This window comes from Gobio gobio (assembly GCF_949357685.1).
Source record: "Gobio gobio genome assembly, chromosome: 11".
NCBI classification, from domain to species: Eukaryota; Metazoa; Chordata; class Actinopteri; order Cypriniformes; family Gobionidae; genus Gobio; species Gobio gobio.
The window spans coordinates 54,954,996-54,975,074 of NC_137104.1; positions in this window are offsets into that span (position 1 = coordinate 54,954,996).

The window sequence follows — 20,079 nt, forward strand, 5'->3', positions numbered from 1 at the left end:
TTGTGCCAGAGGGAGTTTGGTCCGATGTTATTCGATGGGGTCATGGTTCCAATGTGGCTTGTCATCCAGGAGTCAATAGAACCAAGTTTTTGGTAAAGCAACGGTTCTGTTGGCCTGGCATGGCTCGTGACATCCGGGAATTCGTGTTGGCTTGTTCAGTTTGTGCCATGGTTACTCCAACCGCTGTCTGTTCCTTCGAGACCCTGGTCCCACATTGCGCTAGATTTTGTTACCGCCCTCCCGCCCTCCCAGGGCAAGACGGTCGTTTTGACCATTGTGGACCGGTTCTCGAAAATGGTTAATTTCATTCCCTTGCCGAAATTGCCTTCGGCCAAGGAGACAGTGGTGGCTGTCGTAGATCACGTCTTTCGTTTACATGGCCTTCCGATGGACGTGGTTTCCGACAGGGGGCCCCAATTTATATCCAAATTTTGGCGTGAATTCTGTAAATTACTGGGGGCGACAGTTAGTCTGTCTTCGGGTTTCCATCCCCAGAGCAATGGTCAAACAGAGCGAGCCAATCAGGATCTTGAGAGAGTGTTGCGATGTATTGCTGCCAAGAACCCTTCCTCTTGGAGCCAACTGATTTCTTGGGTTGAGTACGCTCACAACTCATTACCAGTGTCGGCCACGGGCCTCTCTCCGTTTAAGTGTAGTTTAGGTTACCAGCCACCTATCTTTCCTAGTCTGGAGTCCGAAGTCGCGGTCCCCTCCGCCCACGCCTTCATCCAGAGGTGTCATCACACATGGAATAGAGCCCGTGAGACTCTGCTCCATGTGGGTAGACGCACCAAGGCCCAAGCCGATCGCCACCGGTCTAAGCCTCCCGTATACGTCGTGGGTCAAAAAGTGTGGCTTTCATCTAAGAACATTCCTCTGCGGTCCGTAAGTAATAAACTGGCTCCTAAATTCATTGGCCCGTTTCCTATCACCAAAATCATTAGTCCGGTGACAGTCCGCCTCAAACTACCTCCAGCGTAAGGGAGGATTCATCCCGCCTTTCATGTCTCCAAATTAAAACCCATTTTTCACTCCCACATAAATCCGCCAGTCCCGGTGAATTCATCGTCTCATTCTGCCTGTGTTGTGTGGTGTTGTTGGAGGCGTGGTCACTGATTACTCATCACCTCATCACACTCACCTGCTCTACCTGATTACCAGGGCTATATCACCGTGTGTCTCACTCAGTCTTGTTGTCAGATCGTTGCAGTGTGTCCTGTGGGTTTCCTGTGTGTCTCGTGTTCTTCGTGGGATTGCTTCGCTCCGGTTCCGGTTCCAGCCGACCGTGTCTGCCCGTTTGCCTCCCTGCTGCACTGAGTTCACCAGCGTCCTGCCGTCCTGCCTTTTGGACTGTGCTGCCTTCTGCCTTCAGATACTTTACTGTTCTGATCTACCTTGTGTGTTGAGTAATAAATCATTGTTGATTCGCTATTGGATCCTTCTGCTTATTTCTACCAGCGCTCATGACAAAATCTCACAGAAACTAGATTTAGTTCAGAGTTCTCTTACTACTCTACTTTCTTTGCTCCTACTTCACTCTTTAAGTAAATGAGTACAGTGAGCGTAATCATAAAATTGGACTCTTTAAATTATGCATAATAAAGTAGGCTAATAGACTAGGCCTACCACACATAAGTTGCACTTTTATAGTGTCTCACTTTTGTCATTTATTTTCTCATTTCTTCTTATAAGTTCCCAGCCTAGGCTAATTACAGTTTATTACAGTTCAAAACAGTTCTCAAACTGTATTCAAGACTGTGTTATAAGTGCAGTTAGTGATTCTGGATGAAATTGTGCATGTTTAGGTGTATGTTCACATTAGTTTACAAAAGCTGTTGTCCAACACCTTTTTATGGGGTACTCAGGAGAATATAGGGAAAGTCAATCATGGGGACATGGGGTTAGTAGAATTAATTATTAAAGTTTCGCTCACTGCACCTGTAACGTTAAATTGCTCTTGCAACTGGTCCTTTTTCTATCTCTAACACATGTTCAATTCAATTCAATTCAAATGTATTTGTATAGCGCTTTTCACAATACACATTGTTTCAAAGCAGCTTTACAGAAAGTGCATTTCATACATGTACATTGAAACATGTTAGAAAGAGAATGTTAAAGAAAAATGTTAGAAAAAGTTAATCAATCATGTTTTAATTTAGGCCATAACAACGCTGGCGTTGAGTCGTCTCTTCACAGGCGTCGAGTCGTCTCATCACAGGGGCATCTGAAGTCTCCATGAGAGGCTGGATACAAACTGGAGCTGACGAACTAGTTACCTCGGGACTAGTGTCCCGAGATAACAACAGAAAAGCAGATGGGAAATAATTTGCATAGCTGCTGTTCAGAATATTAATGCTTTTGATCCGATTTAACTGTAGTATAAAAGGTAATTATATCGTGAATGCTTGGCTAAACAGATGCGTCTTTAATCTAGTTTTAAACTGGGACAGCGAGTCTGAACCTCGAACAAAATCAGGAAGACTATTCCAGAGTTTAGGAGCTAAATGTCGAAATGCCCTCCCTCCTTTAGTGGACTTAGATATTCTAGGAATGACCAGGAGCCTCGAGTTTAGTGATCTTAAAGAGCGCGATGGATTGTAGGGCGATAGAAGATCCGTTAAATACACTGGAGCTAAACCATTTAGGGCTTTAGGTCAGTAGCAATACTTTGTAATTGATACGGAACTTAATAATTGGTAGCCTGGTTAAAATCAGACCATTCTCAGTAGTAACTGAGTTATGGTCTGGCAAAGCTTCATAGACAAATCATTTCCAAGGGGGCGTCACCAACGGGCGTCGCTCAAATGCCTCTCGGCGCAATTGGATAGACCTCAAACCAATCAGAGCGATGAGGGAGATGACGTATGCAGAGCGACGGAGAAACTCTGGCGTCTCTCAATATTCGTTCTTGTCTGTACTTGTGTTCTCAAATAGGAAATGTCCCCGGTTTCCATTTCAGAAATCTGGTCACCTTACCTAAACCACATGTTAATGTTTAATATATTATTTTTAAAATGTAAACGAAAAGAGGCAGGGTGTTTTATACTTCGTTTTATTATAAATATATAAGATAATCAATGTAGGCCTAACTACGCGTTGCCTGAACCACATTCGTGTGGCTATTATGTATAAGAATTTTTTTTTTTTTTTTATGAAATGAGGCAGTGGTGTTTTATGACATATTTCGTACGCGAACTTCTGACTTGCGTCCGTGACTTACCAAGTTTGACTCCGGAGAACGAACTCCCAAGGACGGGAGAACAAGAGTCCGCCTACTATGCTCTTGACAGTATCACTAAGTATATATTTGTATATGTAGTGCAGGCAATGCATATTATCTTCAATGCATGTTTATAACAAAACTAAATATAAAAAACCCAGCCTCTTTTCATTTACATTTAAAAAAACTAGGCTATGATTATCACTGTAATAAATTAAATATGACATAAAACACAACCCAGTCTCTTTTTGTTAAATGTCAGTTTATGTGTGATCATCAATAGCAATTATAAAAGTATAAGTAAAAGGTATAAGAAGCTATACAATAAATAAAGCAATTCAGTCAAAGTCAGCGCTAGGAGACAACAACGGTAAAGTTTAATATCGTAAAAATATAAAGTTATGAAACTTCACTTTGCCCTCAGACAAAACGATCTGTCTAGGAACAAATTATATATTAATGAGAGCAAAGATCAGCCGTTAGATCTACACAAAACGAGACGAATCATATCTTATGTTTAACCACTACAGGACATCAGAGCCAGCGGCAGACGGCAGAAGGACTGGCCGAGGAAAGGCGCCTCTCGGTGGGGTTCATGAGCGATTGAGCGCCGCTGAACCACTGGAGCTCACAACTCTGAAAACGGCAGATCAAAATTTTAAAAAGGCGCTCTCTTTATAAATAAACCACATTTTTGAGCTTTAAACAACTACATTCTCGCCTGAAAAGGACTTAAAACTATATTTTGTAAAACATTAACACTACCAGAGGGCTCTCGCTAAGACCCATTCGTTTAGCCACCAAAGGGCCAAGCTGGTATCAGACTTTTGCCGAATCCAGTCGGTAAGACAAGGCTTCGAGTGTTGTTCTTTGCTCGGGTTTTAACGAAAAAGAAAAGTTTAAATCGCTTAAAACAGACGCGATAGCTGATGAGTGATGTTCCACGGCGGCAAATCAGCTTCAATGTCGCTGCACTGTCGTCATCGTCTAAAGCCCGCCCCAACGTTTCTGATTGGTGCCGCAATTTCTAGGGATTAGAAATGGGCTTGAATGGGCTCTTTGCCAGACTACTTGCAGAGCAAATCTAAATTTGCCGGAAGTTGTCTGGGTTTTCCCAGGCTATAAAATTGGTGTTATATGATCATATTTTCTTGACCTAGTAAGAACTCTAGCAGCTGCGTTTTGGACTAACTGTAGCTTGTTTATTGAGGATGCAGGACAACCAGCTAATAAAGCATTACAGTAATCTAGTCTCGAGGTCATGAATGCATGAACTAACTTTTCTGCATCAGAAATAGATAGCATGTTATGTAGCTTAGCAATGTTTCTAAGGTGGAAAAATGCCGTTCTTGTAACATATGAAATATGATTTTCGAAAGACAAGTTGCGGTCTAATATAACACCCAGGTCTTTTACTGTAGTGGATAAAGTGACAGGACATCCTTCCAAGTTAAAGTTGTATAGTGAGAGGTTTTGTGGGCAGTTTTTTGGACCAATAAGTAATACCTCCGTTTTATCTGAATTTAAAGCCGCACTAGGTAACTTTTGCTCTCGGGCTCCCCCTACAGTTGTGAAACAGTATTGTCCTCTACTAATGTCGTAAACGGTCACTCTACATCAGGAGATGCATCGCACGTGCATTTGTTGACATGACAACTATGATAGCCCTGAACTCTGCAGGAGTTCACATGCAGGTGTTCTGCTTGCGTCGCGTGTGAAATGTCTTCATCCCAGGTACAGTGGCATATGTTTCAGCATGTCATATGAATACAATTTCATGGGTTTTATTTTTTTCAAACGCCAAATGATCGCGATGCTCACGTTTACAAGCCAGCGTCATTATAGTAGCCTAGTCTATTGGTTCCCGTTTTACAGAATCTATATGATACTTCAATTCAATGTTTGAGTGGTAGGTAATAACCATATATCGTCAATATTATAATATCAAGCTACCATAGATGAATCTGCAAATTCGAAAAATCGATTTGCATTAAAGCTTGAGGAAAGACAAATAAACCAATATCACAGACATGTTAGGTATCCTAAAATATGATTTTGTATGTATTACGTATTTACTTGCAAGAATGTAGCCCCTCCTCCTTCAGCTCACGCCAACGAGCAAACGCTGCCCAATGTTGATCCTCGTCCTGCCTTTAATCCGATCACTTTCTTGTTTTCTCTTTTTGCTTTCCTCAGACAAAACCTTTGCTTTCTTATTTTTCTGTGCTGCTTCGGCCATGACTATAACATTCAGCAAACAAATGATTTGCGAGCGATTTTTTCACGCACGTCCGAATTTAAGGAAGTGGGGATGGTGGTGGAAGTGACGTATATGCCGTAAAGCAGTCTAATTTTGTAGTTCTTTTTGTTCTCGGGTTACTACCCGAAACCCGAAGTTTAAAAGTACGATTAAAAACGATACAGACCCCGTCAGGCTATGGCAGACGTGTCATTCAACCTATTGTAAGTCGATGTATCATCACAAGAGTTTTGAAAATATATAATGAAGGTTGAAAAGTTACCTAGTGCTGCTTTAATAGCAGATAATTACACGTCATCCAGTATTTAATATCTTCAACACACGCTGTTTTTGAAAGATTTGAAATTGGTCTGTAATTTGCTAGGTTATTATGATGTAATTGTGGCTTCTTAATGAAAGGTTTTATGACTGCCAACTTGAATATTCTATATTCTATAATATATATTTGAATATAAAGACGAGTTAATAATATTGAGAAGAGGCTCTTCCACTACAGGTAACAACTCTTTCAGTAGTTTAGTGGGTATTGGATCTAATAAACATGTTGTTGGTTTAGATGCAATGATAAGTTTATTTAGTCAAGTCAAGTCAAGTCAACTTTATTTATATAGCGCTTTTAACAATGTAGATTGTTTCAAAGCAGCTTTACAGTATTAAACAGGAAAATAATGCAGCATAATTTTATTCAGCTGTATAGCCATTCTGGAAAAATTTCAAGTATCATACAGTGACAGTGTGGGCTTTAGATCAATAATTTGATCAGTAATTTAGTTTAAATGGTTAATTTAGTTTATTATTTAGATGTATTTCGATGTTTAGTTGAAAAATTTAGTGTCCCCAACTGAGCACGCCAAGCCAGAGGCAACAGTGGCAAGGAAACCAAAACCCCATTAGGTGACCTAATGGAGAAAAATAAACCTTGGGAGAAACCAGGCTCAGTCGGGGTGCCAGTTCTCCTCTGGTCAATTAACAAACAGCGTATTATTATTATTATTCAGGCAGTTTTACAGCTCGGAGGTCATAATAGATCAGAATATTCGAGGGACCGGGGGCAACATGCTGGAGACGGGTTTATTGAGGATGATGTTGATTAAATAATTATTAAAGTGCAATATTCGAATGATCGGAGGCAACACGCAGGAGACGGGTTTATTGAGATGCCGTGTCGATGAGGCAGTTTCAGGGGGAGTCTAATCACGGTCTCCCAGACACTTCGGGGTCCTGTGTTGGTCTTCTCTGGGCGCAGGTCCACCATCTGAACTGGATACGGCCTGGATCCGGCTGACTGCAGTAAACCTCGGGATAAAACAGAGAGACTAACATTAGCGTAGATGCCATTCTTCTGATGATGTAACGAGTACATCAGGTGTTATGGGAAGTGTTCCCGGTTCCGGCTGACCTAGTTAATGCAGCCTAACAATCATTTCATTGAAAAAGTGTTTTATGTGTATGCCACAGTAAAGAGATGTGTTTTTAGTCTAGATTTAAACTGACAGAGTGTGTCTGCTTCCCGAACAATGTTAGGAAGACTGTTCGAGAGTTTAGGTGCTAAATAGGAAAACGATCGACCGCCTGCAGTTGATTTGGATATTCTCGGTATGATCAACTGGCCAGAATTTTGAGACCGCAGTAGACGTGATGGAGTATAATATGTTAAGAGCTCGCTCAAGTATTGGGGAGCTAAACCATTTAGTGCTTTGTAAGTAATAAGTAAGATTTTAAAATTTATGCGATATTTAATAGGCAGCCAGTGCAGTGTTGACAGAACTGGGCTAATATGGTCATACTTCCTGGTTCTAGTAAGAACTCGAGCTGCTGCGTTTTGGACCAGCTGGAGTTTATTTATTAAGCGAGCAGGGCAACCACCCAGTAGAGCATTACAATAATCTAACCTTGAGGTCATGAACGCATGAACTAACTGTTCAGCATTTTGCATTGAGAGCATGTGCCGTAATTTAGATATATTTTTAAGATGGTAGAAAGCAGTTTTACAGATGCTAGAAACGTGGCTTTCAAACGAAAGATTGGTATCAAAGAGCACACCCAGGTTCCTCACTGACGACAAGGACTTGACAGAACAGCCATCAAGTGTTAGACAGTATTCTAGGTTACTACTTGTGGAGCTTTTTTGTCCAATAATTAAAAATTCAGTTTTTTCTGAATTGAGTTGCAGGAAATTACCAGTCATCCAATGTTTTATATCAGCTATGCATTCCGTTAATCTTGTGAATTGGTAAGTTTCTTTAGGGCGTGAAGAAATATAGAGCTGAGTATCGTCAGCATAACAATGAAAACTAACGCCATGCTTCCTAATGATATCTCCCAGTGGTAGCATGTACAGGGTGAAGAGTAGCGGTCCTAGCACTGAGCCTTGCGGTACTCCATACTGAACTTGCGATCGGTGTGACATATCTTCATTTACTACTACAAACTGATAACGGTCGCATAGGTATGATTTAAACCATGATAATGCAATTCCACTAATACCTACATAATTTTCGAGTCTATTCAAAAGAATGTTGTGGTCGATAGTATCAAATGCAGCGCTAAGATCGAGTAACACTAATAGAGAGATACAGCCACGATCGGATGATAAGAGCAAATCATTTGTAACTCTGACGAGAGCAGTCTCAGTGCTATGATACGGTCTAAATCCTGACTGGAAATCCTCACAGATACCATTTCTTTCTAAAAAGGAACATAATTGTGAAGACACTGCCTTTTCAAGTATTTTTGACAGAAAGGGTAGATTTGAGATTGGTCTATAATTGACTAAATCTGTAGGATCAAGTTGCGGTTTTTTAATAAGTGGTTTAATAATTGCCAACTTAAAAGTTTTCGGTACATATCCTAATGACAAAGATGAATTAATGATATTAAGAAGAGGATCTATGACCTCTGGTAGCATCTCTTTTAATAGCCTAGTTGGTATAGGGTCGAGCATACATGTTGTCGATTTTAATGATTTAACGAGTTTAGCCAATTCTTCTTCTCCTATAGCAGTGAATGAGTGTAATTTTTCCTCAGTGACACTACAATGCTCTGTCTGATGTGATGCTGTATTAGACGGCTGCATGGTTAAAAAAATTTTCCTAATATTATCAATCTTACATGTGAAGAAGTTCATAAAGTCATTACTGCTGTGCTGTTTACAATCATCAGAAGTTGAAGCTTTATTTTTGGTTAATTTAGCCACTGTATCGAATAAATACCTTGGGTTGTGTTTGTTTTCTTCCAAGAGAGTTGAGAAATAAGCAGATCTAGCAGTTTTTACAGCCTTTCTGTATGTGATCATGTGCTCTTTCCACGAATTACGAAATACCTCTAATTTTGTTTTCTTCCAGCTGCGCTCCATTTTTCTGGCTGCTGTTTTAAGGGCCCGGGTGTGCTCGTTGTACCACGGCGTTGGACTATTTTCTTTAATCTTCTTTAAGCGCAGAGGAGCAACTGTGTCTAAAGTACTGCAAAAGAGAGAGTCAATAGTTTCTGTTGCAACATCGAGTTCTTCTATACTATCTGGGATGCTGAGCAGATGATACTGATGAGGGAGATTATTTAAAAAGCAATCTTTAGTAGCGGCAGTGATTGTCCTGCCATTTTTAAAGCGAGGGGGCGGCTTTGCAACCTTAGCTAAATTAAGTATACATGATACTAAGTAATGATCTGAGATGTCATCGCTCTGCTGCAGAATTTCAACGGTATCAACATTTATTCCATGTGACAATATTAGGTCTAAAGTATGATTATGGCGATGAGTGGCTCCTGACACGTGTTGCCTAACTCCAATAGAGTTTAGTGTGTCTTTAAATGCTAATCCCAATACGTCTTTTCCGTTGTCAACATGGATATTAAAATCACCAACAATTAGTACTTTATCTACGGCCAGTACTAACTCTGATAGAAAATCAGCAAATTCTTTGATAAAGTCTGTATTATGCCCAGGTGGCCTGTATACAGTAGCTAACACAAATGTTGAACGGGTTTTATCATGTACACTACATAGCGTTACATAAAGCACCAAAACTTCGAAGGAATTATATTTGAAACTAGACTTCTGAGTAATACTGAAGATATTATTATAAATTACAGCAACCCCTCCCCCTTTACCTTTCAGACGCGGCTCATGTTTATAACAATAATCTTGGGGGGTGGACTCATTTAAGGTAATGTAGTCGTCAGGTTTTAGCCAGGTTTCTGTCAAACAGAGCACATCTAGATTATTATCTGTAATAATATCATTAACAATAAGCGCTTTTGGGGAAAGGGATCTAATATTCAGCAACCCAAGCTTTATCAATTGTTCATCTGTATTATATATTTTGTTTATTTGTTGGACGTCAATTAAATTTTTACTGTTGAATGGTTTTGATGTTTTTTTGTATTTACTAATTCGGGGAACAGACACAGTCTCTATATGATAATATCTAGGTGAAAGAGTCTCTATGTGCTGGGATTTATCTGACTCCGGTAACGTGAGACAGCTAGCAGACGGTCGGTTTAGCCAGTTTGTCTGCTTCCTGACCTGGGCCCTAGTGAGTCATTTAGCTCTTCCTGTCCTATAGTTGTAAAGCGGTGTAGTAGTTCTTGAGGGGCGATAATTGCGGTTGAATCATAAGACATCATTAAAGATTGTACATTTACAATTTTGTTTCTGATGCTTTCTATTTTCTCAGTGAAGAAATTCATAAAATCATTACTACTAAACTGTAACGGAATATTTTGCTCAGGCGATGCTTGTTTATTTGTTAGTCTAGCCACGGTGTTAAATAAAAACCTTGGATTATTTTGGTTATTTTCTATTAGTTTGCGGAGATGATCAGCCCTGGCTGCTTTTAGGGCCTTTTTATAACGTGACACTATCTTTCCACGCGATTCTAAAGACCTCTAAATTAGTTTGTTTCCATTTACGCTCTAAGTTACGAGTTTCTTTCTTGATAACATGTGTAGCACTGTTGTACCATGGTGCTTTAGTTTTCTCTCTAACCTTTTTTAATCTAATTGGTGCAACAATTTCTAATGTACTAGAGAAAATGGTGCTCATACTGCTAGTCATATCCTCTAGTTCATCTATTTGTTTGGGTTCACTGAGCAGCTGAGACAGATCAGGTAAGGTATTTGTAGGTATCTATAGTGGTTGGAAGGATTGTTCTGCCTGGTCGATAACGTGGCGCAACATGACAGATTTCAGCAGTACGCAGTGTGCAAGTTACCATGTAATGGTCAGTGACATCATCACTTTGCGGTATAATATCTATATCGGTTGGGTTGGTTCCATGTGAGATAATTAAATCTAGTGTGTGATTAAGACGATGAGTGGGACCAGTGACGTTTTGCTTGACCCCAAAGGAATTTAATAGATCTGTAAACGCAGCCTCTAACGCATCATTTGTGTTATGTACCATGGTGCTTTAGTTTTCTCTCTAACCTTTTTTAATCTCCATGTTAATGTTATGTTAAAATCTCCAACAATTAATGCTTTATCGACGTTGACCAATAGATCTGAGAGAAAGTCTGCAAACTCTTTTAGGAAATCAGCATAGGGCCCTGGAGGTCTATATACAGTAGCCAAGGCTAGAGATAATACGGATTTCTTTCTTACATCTAAGAGCGTAACATTTAGCACTAGTACTTCAAACGAATTAAACCTGTGACCTGTTTTCTGAGTAACATTAAGAATATCTCTATAGATTGTTGCAACACCGCCGCCACGACCAATCAGACGGGGCTCATGCTTATAACAGTATCCTGGTGGAGTAGACTCATTAAGACCGAAATAATAATTTGGCTTAAGCCAGGTTTCAGTAAGGCAAAGTACATCGAAACTATTATCTGTGACCATTTCATTTACAATAACCGCCTTAGGTGTGAGCGATCTAATGTTTAGAAGACCTAGTTTTAGAAATTGTTTTTGTTCACTAATATTGAGATTTTCTGGTTTAATCACAATTAGATTTTTTCTAGATCCTACAGTAGATTTAATGTTTGACCTCACTAAACGAGGAATAGACACAGTTTCTATATAATGTTCTACATTGGTACTTATGTCAATTAAGTTAGGACAAAATTGTTTTTGTTCACTAATATTGAGATTTTCTGGTTTAATTACAATTAGATTTTTCCTAGATCCTACAGTAGATTTAATGTTTGACCTCACTATACGAGGAATAGACACAGTTTCTATATAATGTTCTACATTGGTACTTATGTCAATTAAGTTAGGACAGCAAAGACTGTTATTTGGACTTTGAGTTACTAGTCATATTGTGTTCAACGCCCTGGAGATGTTGTCCGACAGAAGAGCCGCTCCGATTCTGCTGGGGTGAAGGCCATCAGGACGGAAGAGCCTAGGTCGCTCCCAGAAAAGATTCCAATTATTTACAAAGAGCAGCTTCTGTTCATTACACCATGACATTAACCATTCATTTAGAGCAAATAATCTACTGAACTTTTCATGTCCTAGTCGGTACGTAGGAAGGGGTCCAGAAACGATGATCGTTGCTTCAGGCGATGTTCTGCGCACCGTCTCGACCAGACTCCTGTAGTCCTTCAGAACCTCTGTCTGCCGCAGCCTGGTGTCGTTCGTTCCCGCGTGCAGCACGACAGCTCCGATGCGCTCGTCACCGTTCAGGATCTCGGGAACCTGCGCAGCGACATCGAGAACACGAGCACCAGGAAAGCAGTGAGTGATAACCTTGCCATTACCTGAGGTGGCGTGGACATGCCGGACGATGGAAGTCCCGATGACCACAGCGTCGCGTTCTGTCTCGCGAAGAGGGGAGAAGCGGTTCCGGGTGGAGATCTCGAAGACCGGGAGGGGCGGAGAGGTCCTAGCTCTGGTCCTGGCTCGTGTCTTCCGCTGTGGAAACACCCAGGGTCCATGGTGCTGTGTCGGTGCCGGAGTGAACGAAACCAGGGATGATGATCGCGTCCTGGGTGTTTGGGTCCTGTGCAGAGAAACAAGCAGAGTAGACGAGGTCGGAGTCAAAAGGTTACTATCCACTGACTTGAGAGCATCGGCGCGCGATGTTTCAAGCGCTGTTCGTCGCTCTCTCAGCACGGCTTGTCTGTCTAGTAGGCCGCGAATCTGCTTCTCCAACGACTCCAACTCCAACTGCACCGAATGCAGCTCGAAGGTGTCCTCACCTGCACTCTAAGGTAACATTAGACACACATCCGAGTTATTCGCCATTGTAGCAGATGTGCTACGATGGCGAATTGTAGGTTTCAGTGGTTACCGGGTGTAAACAAGTTACCACGCGTGCAATGCTAGCGGGCTACGTCTAGTAGCGGAAGTTCGGATATAAGTAGCGATATCAAAGCAATCCGATTGTTTTATATAGAGAATCTTATCGGAGATATGTTCACACGCTGTAAATAATAGAAAGTATTCGTTTGTAAGCGAGTGTTAAGAAGAAAATCAAGGATTATGAATCAATTCGACGGAGCTCCAAACACAAACAACGTGCTCACAACCTGCGCTTGTGCATTAGATTAGCTAATCTCCAATACATGTGTATTGTAACAGATTGTTCTGAGGGATTCAAAACCTGTGACGCTCGAAAGCTGTACATGTACGTGAAGTTACCCTTTAAGAAATGAGATACAGATATTTGAGTGAATATGTGTAAATGATTTTCACAATTAACTACACTCACCTAAAGGATTATTAGGAACACCTGTTCAATTTCTCATTAATGCAATTATCTAATCAACCAATCACTTGGCAGTTGCTTCAATGCATTTAGGGGTGTGGTCCTGGTCAAGACAATCTCCTGAACTCCAAACTGAATGTCAGAAATGGAAAGAAAGGAGATTTAAGCAATTTTGAGCGTGGCATGGTTGTTGGTGCCAGACGGGCCGGTCTGAGTATTTCACAATCTGCTCAGTTACTGGGATTTTCACGCACAACCATTTCTAGGGTTTACAAAGAATGGTGTGAAAAGGGAAAAACATCCAGTCTGCGGCAGTCCTGTGGGCGAAAATGCCTTGTCGATGCTAGAGGTCAGAGGAGAATGGGCCGACTGATTCAAGCTGATAAAAGAGCAACTTTGACTGAAATAACCACTCGTTACAACCGAGGTATGCAGGAAAGCATTTGTGAAGCCACAACACACACAACCTTGAGGCGGATGGGCTACAACAGCAGAAGACCCCACCGGGTACCACTCATCACCACTACAAATAGGAAAAAGAGGCTACAATTTGCACGAGCTCACCAAAATTGGACAGTTGAAGACTGGAAAAATGTTGCCTGGTCTGATGAGTCTGGATTTTTGTTGAGACATTCAGATGGTAGAGTCAGAATTTGGCGTAAACAGAATGAGAACATGGATCCATCATGCCTTGTTACCACTGTGCAGGCTGGTCGTGGTGGTGTAATGGTGTGGGGGATGTTTTCTTGGCACACTTTAAGGCCCGGTATACTTCGGCCGTCCGCGTTCGTGCACCGCCCGCATGACGTAATTTTCGTCATGCGGAGGGCTCGCGGCCAGCCGCACACCCCGTCCGCGCGCAGCCCAAATTTTGAGACCGCGCGGACGGTCCGCGTGCAACAGCGATGCGTCAACAGTATAGAAGAGTCCACTAGGTGGCAATACGCACAGTATTGAGCACAGTGTTCAGCCGTCGAAGAAGAGTGTGCAAAGACCGGTTTAAAAACAACACGCTTGAAAAAAAAGAGAGAATTTTTGATTCTTCAGTGTTTCTTCCAAACTATGTTGCAATGGTGGATGCACTACAGATCATGCCCAGCGAATGTCCCGTTGATGACAGGACTCAGTGCTGCCCTCCGATGTCTGGTGGAGCATAGACATTTTTTTACCGCGCATGTGTCGAACGCGATCATCCGCTCGCTTCCGTTGTGTAGTATACTTTGAAAGACGCGCGGACAGGGCTGCGCGAGTGACGCGTCCGGGCGCGGTGAGTGAAGTATACCCGGGGCTTTAGGCCCCTTAGTGCCAATTGGGCATGGTTTAAATGCCACGCCCTACCTGAGCATTGTTTCTGACCATGTCCATCCCTTTATGACCACCATGTCCCCATCCTCTGATGGCTACTTCCAGCAGGATAATGCACCATGTCACAAAGCTCCAATCATTTCAAATTGGTTTCTTGAACATGACAATGAGTTCACTGTACTAAAAGGGCCCCCACAGTCACCAGATCTCAATCCAATAGAGCATCTTTGGGATGTGGTGGAACGGGAGCTTCGTGCCCTGGATGTGCATCCCACAAATCTCCATCAACTGCAAGATGCTATCCTATCAGTATGGGCCAACATTTCTAAAGAATGCTTTCAGCACCTTGTTGAATCAATGCCACGTAGAATTAAGGCAGTTCTGAAGGCGAAAGCGGGTCAAACACAGTATTAGTATGTGTTCCTAATAATCCTTTAGGTGAGTGTATATATAATAATGGCAAGTCAGTCTTTTACAGTCATAAAATACTCATTTAGTAGCCTAAATGTTTTAGGACGTGACAGGATCAGCAACAGCAGCCGATGGGAATCTGTGGGAAGAAAACTGCTATCAGTAAATGACAAGCTTATATATTCATTTTTGAAAAGTTACATAAAAAACAGCTTTACCTTGTGCCATGTCACCTGTCAGACATTTAAGTGTCAACCCATCAAATGCGGAGCCTTGGAGGGCAAAACCGCCATAGAATTCCATAGAACTGCAGCATAAGCCTGTCAAATTTCCATCTTAAAACAAAAATATGTGAACAAGCAGGTTTTGGGCACTTATGATCCATATACAGCACCTGCTGCAGTGTTTCAGTCACTGAAAACAGCGGGGCGTTTTTAAAACGCTTAACTTTGCACCAATATGGATTAAATTAAAGGAACACTCCACTGTTTTTAGAAATAGGGCTTATTCAACTTCTTTCCTAAAAGCACGCAGGCGTAGTTCCTCTTCTGAAAACTCTGCTTCATAGAGGTATGGTTCTGGATCTTGACTGTCTAAGAAGTAACCCTCTTAGTCTCTCACAAAATCAGCCATGCTCATCGCCATTCATGTACTGTCAAAATACCGGCGCGATCATAGAAATATATATGTAGATTCCTCATTCAACCGATCCGTGCAGGCACTAATGAGGCATCTATGTATATATCTATGACCGTCGATATTTTGACCTTATTCGCAGGAAGTTATGGCGGTCTGGAGAGCTGATGACATTCGTCTGATAATAGGTGAAATAATAGCATAAATACTGTTTCGTGTCTTAAGACATAAATGTGTCGCCACGAGCCGCTGGGTTTAATTTGAAGTTGTCTGTGCATATTTTTTTTTACTCTAATAGAATTAGACCCCATTCACATGCATTATACGACTGACAGACGGCAATGGTTAATAATCTTCATTTGTGTTCTACTGAAGAAACAAAGGCACCTACATCTTGGATGCCTTGGGGGTAAGCAGAATACTCTAGGAAGTAGTCTGGTGTAGCAAACACAGAGGTTTCCGAAGCACGGGCAGTCAGTGGCACTTGCCAGTAGCCTTTCAGCAAGTCCAGCTTGGTGACAAACCTGATCCCACCCGGTCCACACAATCCTCCATACGGGGAAGTGGAAAGGAGTCTGCTTTCGTTACCGCATTTACTTTGCGGAAATCCGTGCAGAAACGGAAAGTGCCATCTGCCTTTGGTACTAGCAGACAGGGGGAACTCCAAGGGCTTTGACTATTTTGGGCCAGATCATGTTGCAGCATATACTCAACTTCAAGTTTCATTAAGTTACGCATGGTTGGGTAAACCCGGTAAGGATGTTGTTTAATAGGCTTAGCTTGCTCAACATCAATGTCATGTTCTAGAACCAAAGTTCTGCCTGGTACATCAGAGAACAGGGATGGGTAACGATGCATTAGCTGAACAACTTGTTTACTCTGATCAGAGTTCAAATGAGCAAGAAATGAGAGCAAATCTTTCAGCACAGCAGAGTTTTGCAACCTTCCACCAGTTTGCACACTAGCCTGAAGGGTCTCTTCTACATCTGACTTTTCTGCTGTCACCATCACAGGCAGAACAGTCACAGGGTTAGGTTGAGGGACAGGCTTTGAGTTGCTCACAAATCTCTTCAACATATTAATATGACATACTCTAGTCTTACGTCGTTTGTCAGGAGTACTGATCACATAGTCTGTGTCACTGAGCTTCTCTTTCACTTGATATGGGCCTGCGAATTTAGCTTGTAATGCTGAACCAGGTTCAGGGAGAAGAACAAGAATTTCATCATTTGCCTGGAAACTACGAGGGACACTTCTCTTATCATAGCTTTTTTCATCTTTGACTGAGTTACCGTCAAATGCTCCCGAGCAAGACGACGTGCTTGATGCAACCGCTCCCGAACTGAACTAACATAATCAAGGATTGTTATTGGGACAGCATCTCTTGCTAGTAATTGCTCACTTAGAACTTTGAGAGGCCCACGCACAGTGTGTCCGAATACGAGATCTGCAGGAGTAAAACCAAGGGACTCCTGCTCTGCTTCTCTAATGGCAAATATTAAATATGGCAACGCTTCAGCCCAGTCTTTCCCACTTGAGAGACAGTAGGTACGCAACATTGTTTTGAGTGTTTGATGGAATCTTTCCACAGCGCCTTGCGATTGTGGGTGATATGGGCTTGAGAGTACATGCTTAACTCCAAGCTGAGCTAATGTCTGAGTGAACAGTCTTCAGTTTGCAAGACTCTAGGAAACCCAAAGGTGGTACAAAACTTTATAAGCTCTCGGACAATGACAGGAACCTTGATAGAGCACAAGGGGATAGCTTCAGGAAGCGTGTGGCTGTACACATAATGGTTAAAATGTACTCATGTCCTGATTTTGACTTGGGTAATGGACCTACACAGTCAATCAACAATCGTTCAAAGGGTTCTCGCATAACGGGTATGGGCTGTAAAGGAGCAACGGGAAGCTTTTGATTTGGTTTACCGGCTAACTGGCAAGCAGCGCACGAGCGGCAAAATTTAGACACAGCAGACTTCAACCCAGGCCAGAAAAAGTAGCGGGACACCCGTCGAAACGTCTTTGTGACGCCCAAATGGCCGGCGAGCACATGCTCATGGGCAATTTTCAAAACATGCTCACGGTACGGTTGAGGTAGAACAATCTGGTAAACCTCGTTAAGGGCAGAACATGTTTTTGGCCTCCACCTCCGCATTAAAACTTGACTGTCCCAAAAATACACTACCTTATCATTAGATTTTCTCTTTAGAACCCCAATAGTCTCAATGCAACTGGCTAATGAGGGGTCTGTTTTCTGAGCAGCCGCCAATTGCTCTCTGCCTACCCCTAAAACAGGATTTGGTTCCGGTACTGCATTTACGTTATCTTTTTCATTTACGACAGCTTTTCCTGGCGATGGGTCACAATCAATTGAATTGTCTAAAAATGTTTCAGAGAGGTCAAGCATGTGTTTGAATTTTTGTACCTGGGCACGTGTCACTGCGCACGCAGGAAAGACAGTGGGAAAGCAATGCGCTAATTTCGAACAATCATTACCATACCATTACCGTACCATAGTTGTGTGTTTGTGTGTGTGTGTGTGTGTGTGTGTGTGTGTGTGTGTGTGTGTGTGTGTGTGTTAGCAGTGGCTAACTGAGTTTAGCAAGTGTTCAGTGAACCTGTCATGCCTTAATCTTAAGTAAGAAGTTTTCTTTTTGTTCCTTCTTTTTTTTAAATTACTATTGTAAGGGATGCTGTAGGGGGTGAGTGCCTCTTTTCTTTTAACACTGCTTTTTGTCCCTGTTTTTGCACAGTCAGGGAGTGGAGGGAAGTTTATGTTGTTTATTTGTTTGTTCTTTTTTTTAGGTTAGTTAGAACCCTCCCCTAAACTAGTTAGAGAACTGTTTTGTTTGTTATTTTAGGCCTTGCTCTCCCCTGAGCCATTGCTCCCCAATATTCTATGGTATACTTTTTATTTTATTGTAAATAAAATCCTTGCTTCAACCTTTGATCATCTGGTGTCATCTTCACTCTGGGACAGAGGATTGAAGTGTGTTCTCGCCTTCGCTTTTGTTTTCCTCTTTTCCTCTCCCTAAGTTAATGCTTTTTCCTTTGTTATCTCCCCTCCCGATCCCTAGACGGTTAGGGGAACGTAACAGAGGTGGGTAGAGTAGCCAAAATCTGTACTCAAGTAAAAGTACAAGTACTTACGGAAATATTTACTCAAGTAAAAGTAAAAGTAACAATCGTAATATTTACTTGAGTAAGAGTAAAAAAGTATTCGATGAGAAAACTACTCAAGTAGTTAGTTACTAGTTACTTTCGATCTGATTGATAAGAAGCGAAAACCCTGAAGCTTTCACACACCTCTCTGTAACACTTTACAATAAGGTTGTATTAGTTAACATTAGTTAATGTATTAGTTAACATGAACTAACCATGAACAACACCTCTGTTCAGCATTAGTTAATCTTTGTCAACGTTAGTTCATAAAAATCCAGCTGTTCATGGTTTGTTCATGTTAGTTCACAGTGCATTGACTAATGTTAACAATATTTGAATATTGCATTAGTAAATGTTTAAATTAACATAAAGATAAATGAGTGCAGTTCATTATTAGTTCATGTTAACTAATGTAAGCTAATGAACCATATATATATATATATATATATATATATATATATATATATATATATATATATATATATATATATATATATATATGTGTGTGTGTGTGTGTGTGTGTGTGTGTGTGTGTGTGTGTGTGTGTGTGTGTGTGTGTGTGTGTGTGTGTGTGTGTGTGTGTGTGTGTGTGTGTGTGTGTGTGTGTGTGTGTGTGTGTGATTAATGGTTAAACAGTGTAAATTAATGGTGTGCTGGGCTAACTAGAGCTCTTCTTCAAAACATACTTTGTTCTTATATTTTTATAAGTATATAGGCTATTCTTTAGGTAGGAATAAAATACAATACCGTTTTTATTTGTATGTATTTTCTACAGGTGTCTGTCCGGATTTGTGTATAAATGCAAGACGTCACATTAGGCTATTCAATTTGTTTCGTTTTGTGAAGAAAAGGATATGTAAATGTGAAGATGTGAACGTTTGTTTGTGGACGTGTGTTGTTTGGAGGATTCAAACGATTTGTCATTTCTTACACGAGCGCATATGAGGAAAACACTCGGACAGTGTGTGAAATAGTATTATAATAAGGGAAATTTCCCATAGTTACCAAATGACCGTTAATAGTGTTCAAACATAGGCATCATTGTGACACTTACCGCTACATGTTCTTTTCAGGGTGGAATTCTTGTATGCTGAGAGATGTCAGTTCGTTTTGGTGCACACAACATGCATCGCATTATGAAACTATTCTTTTTGACATCTTGGAGTGAAATCATAGACTGAACTTGAGGCCACGGGTGATGTGCCTCCCGTAGCTCACCCACATCTTCCTCTGCTTCGGCCATCATCTTCCGACTAAACGCGCGCTAATTATAAGCAGGAGATGCGTATAGCCACCTCTCGCGAAGCAGCCTCTCCAACGTTTCGCGAGACTTGCGAAAGTCATATTTACTTATTTTAAAATATATAATATAATTATTACCATTTGACAGTAACGGAGGAACGCCACCGAATGTAACTAAGTAAAAGTACA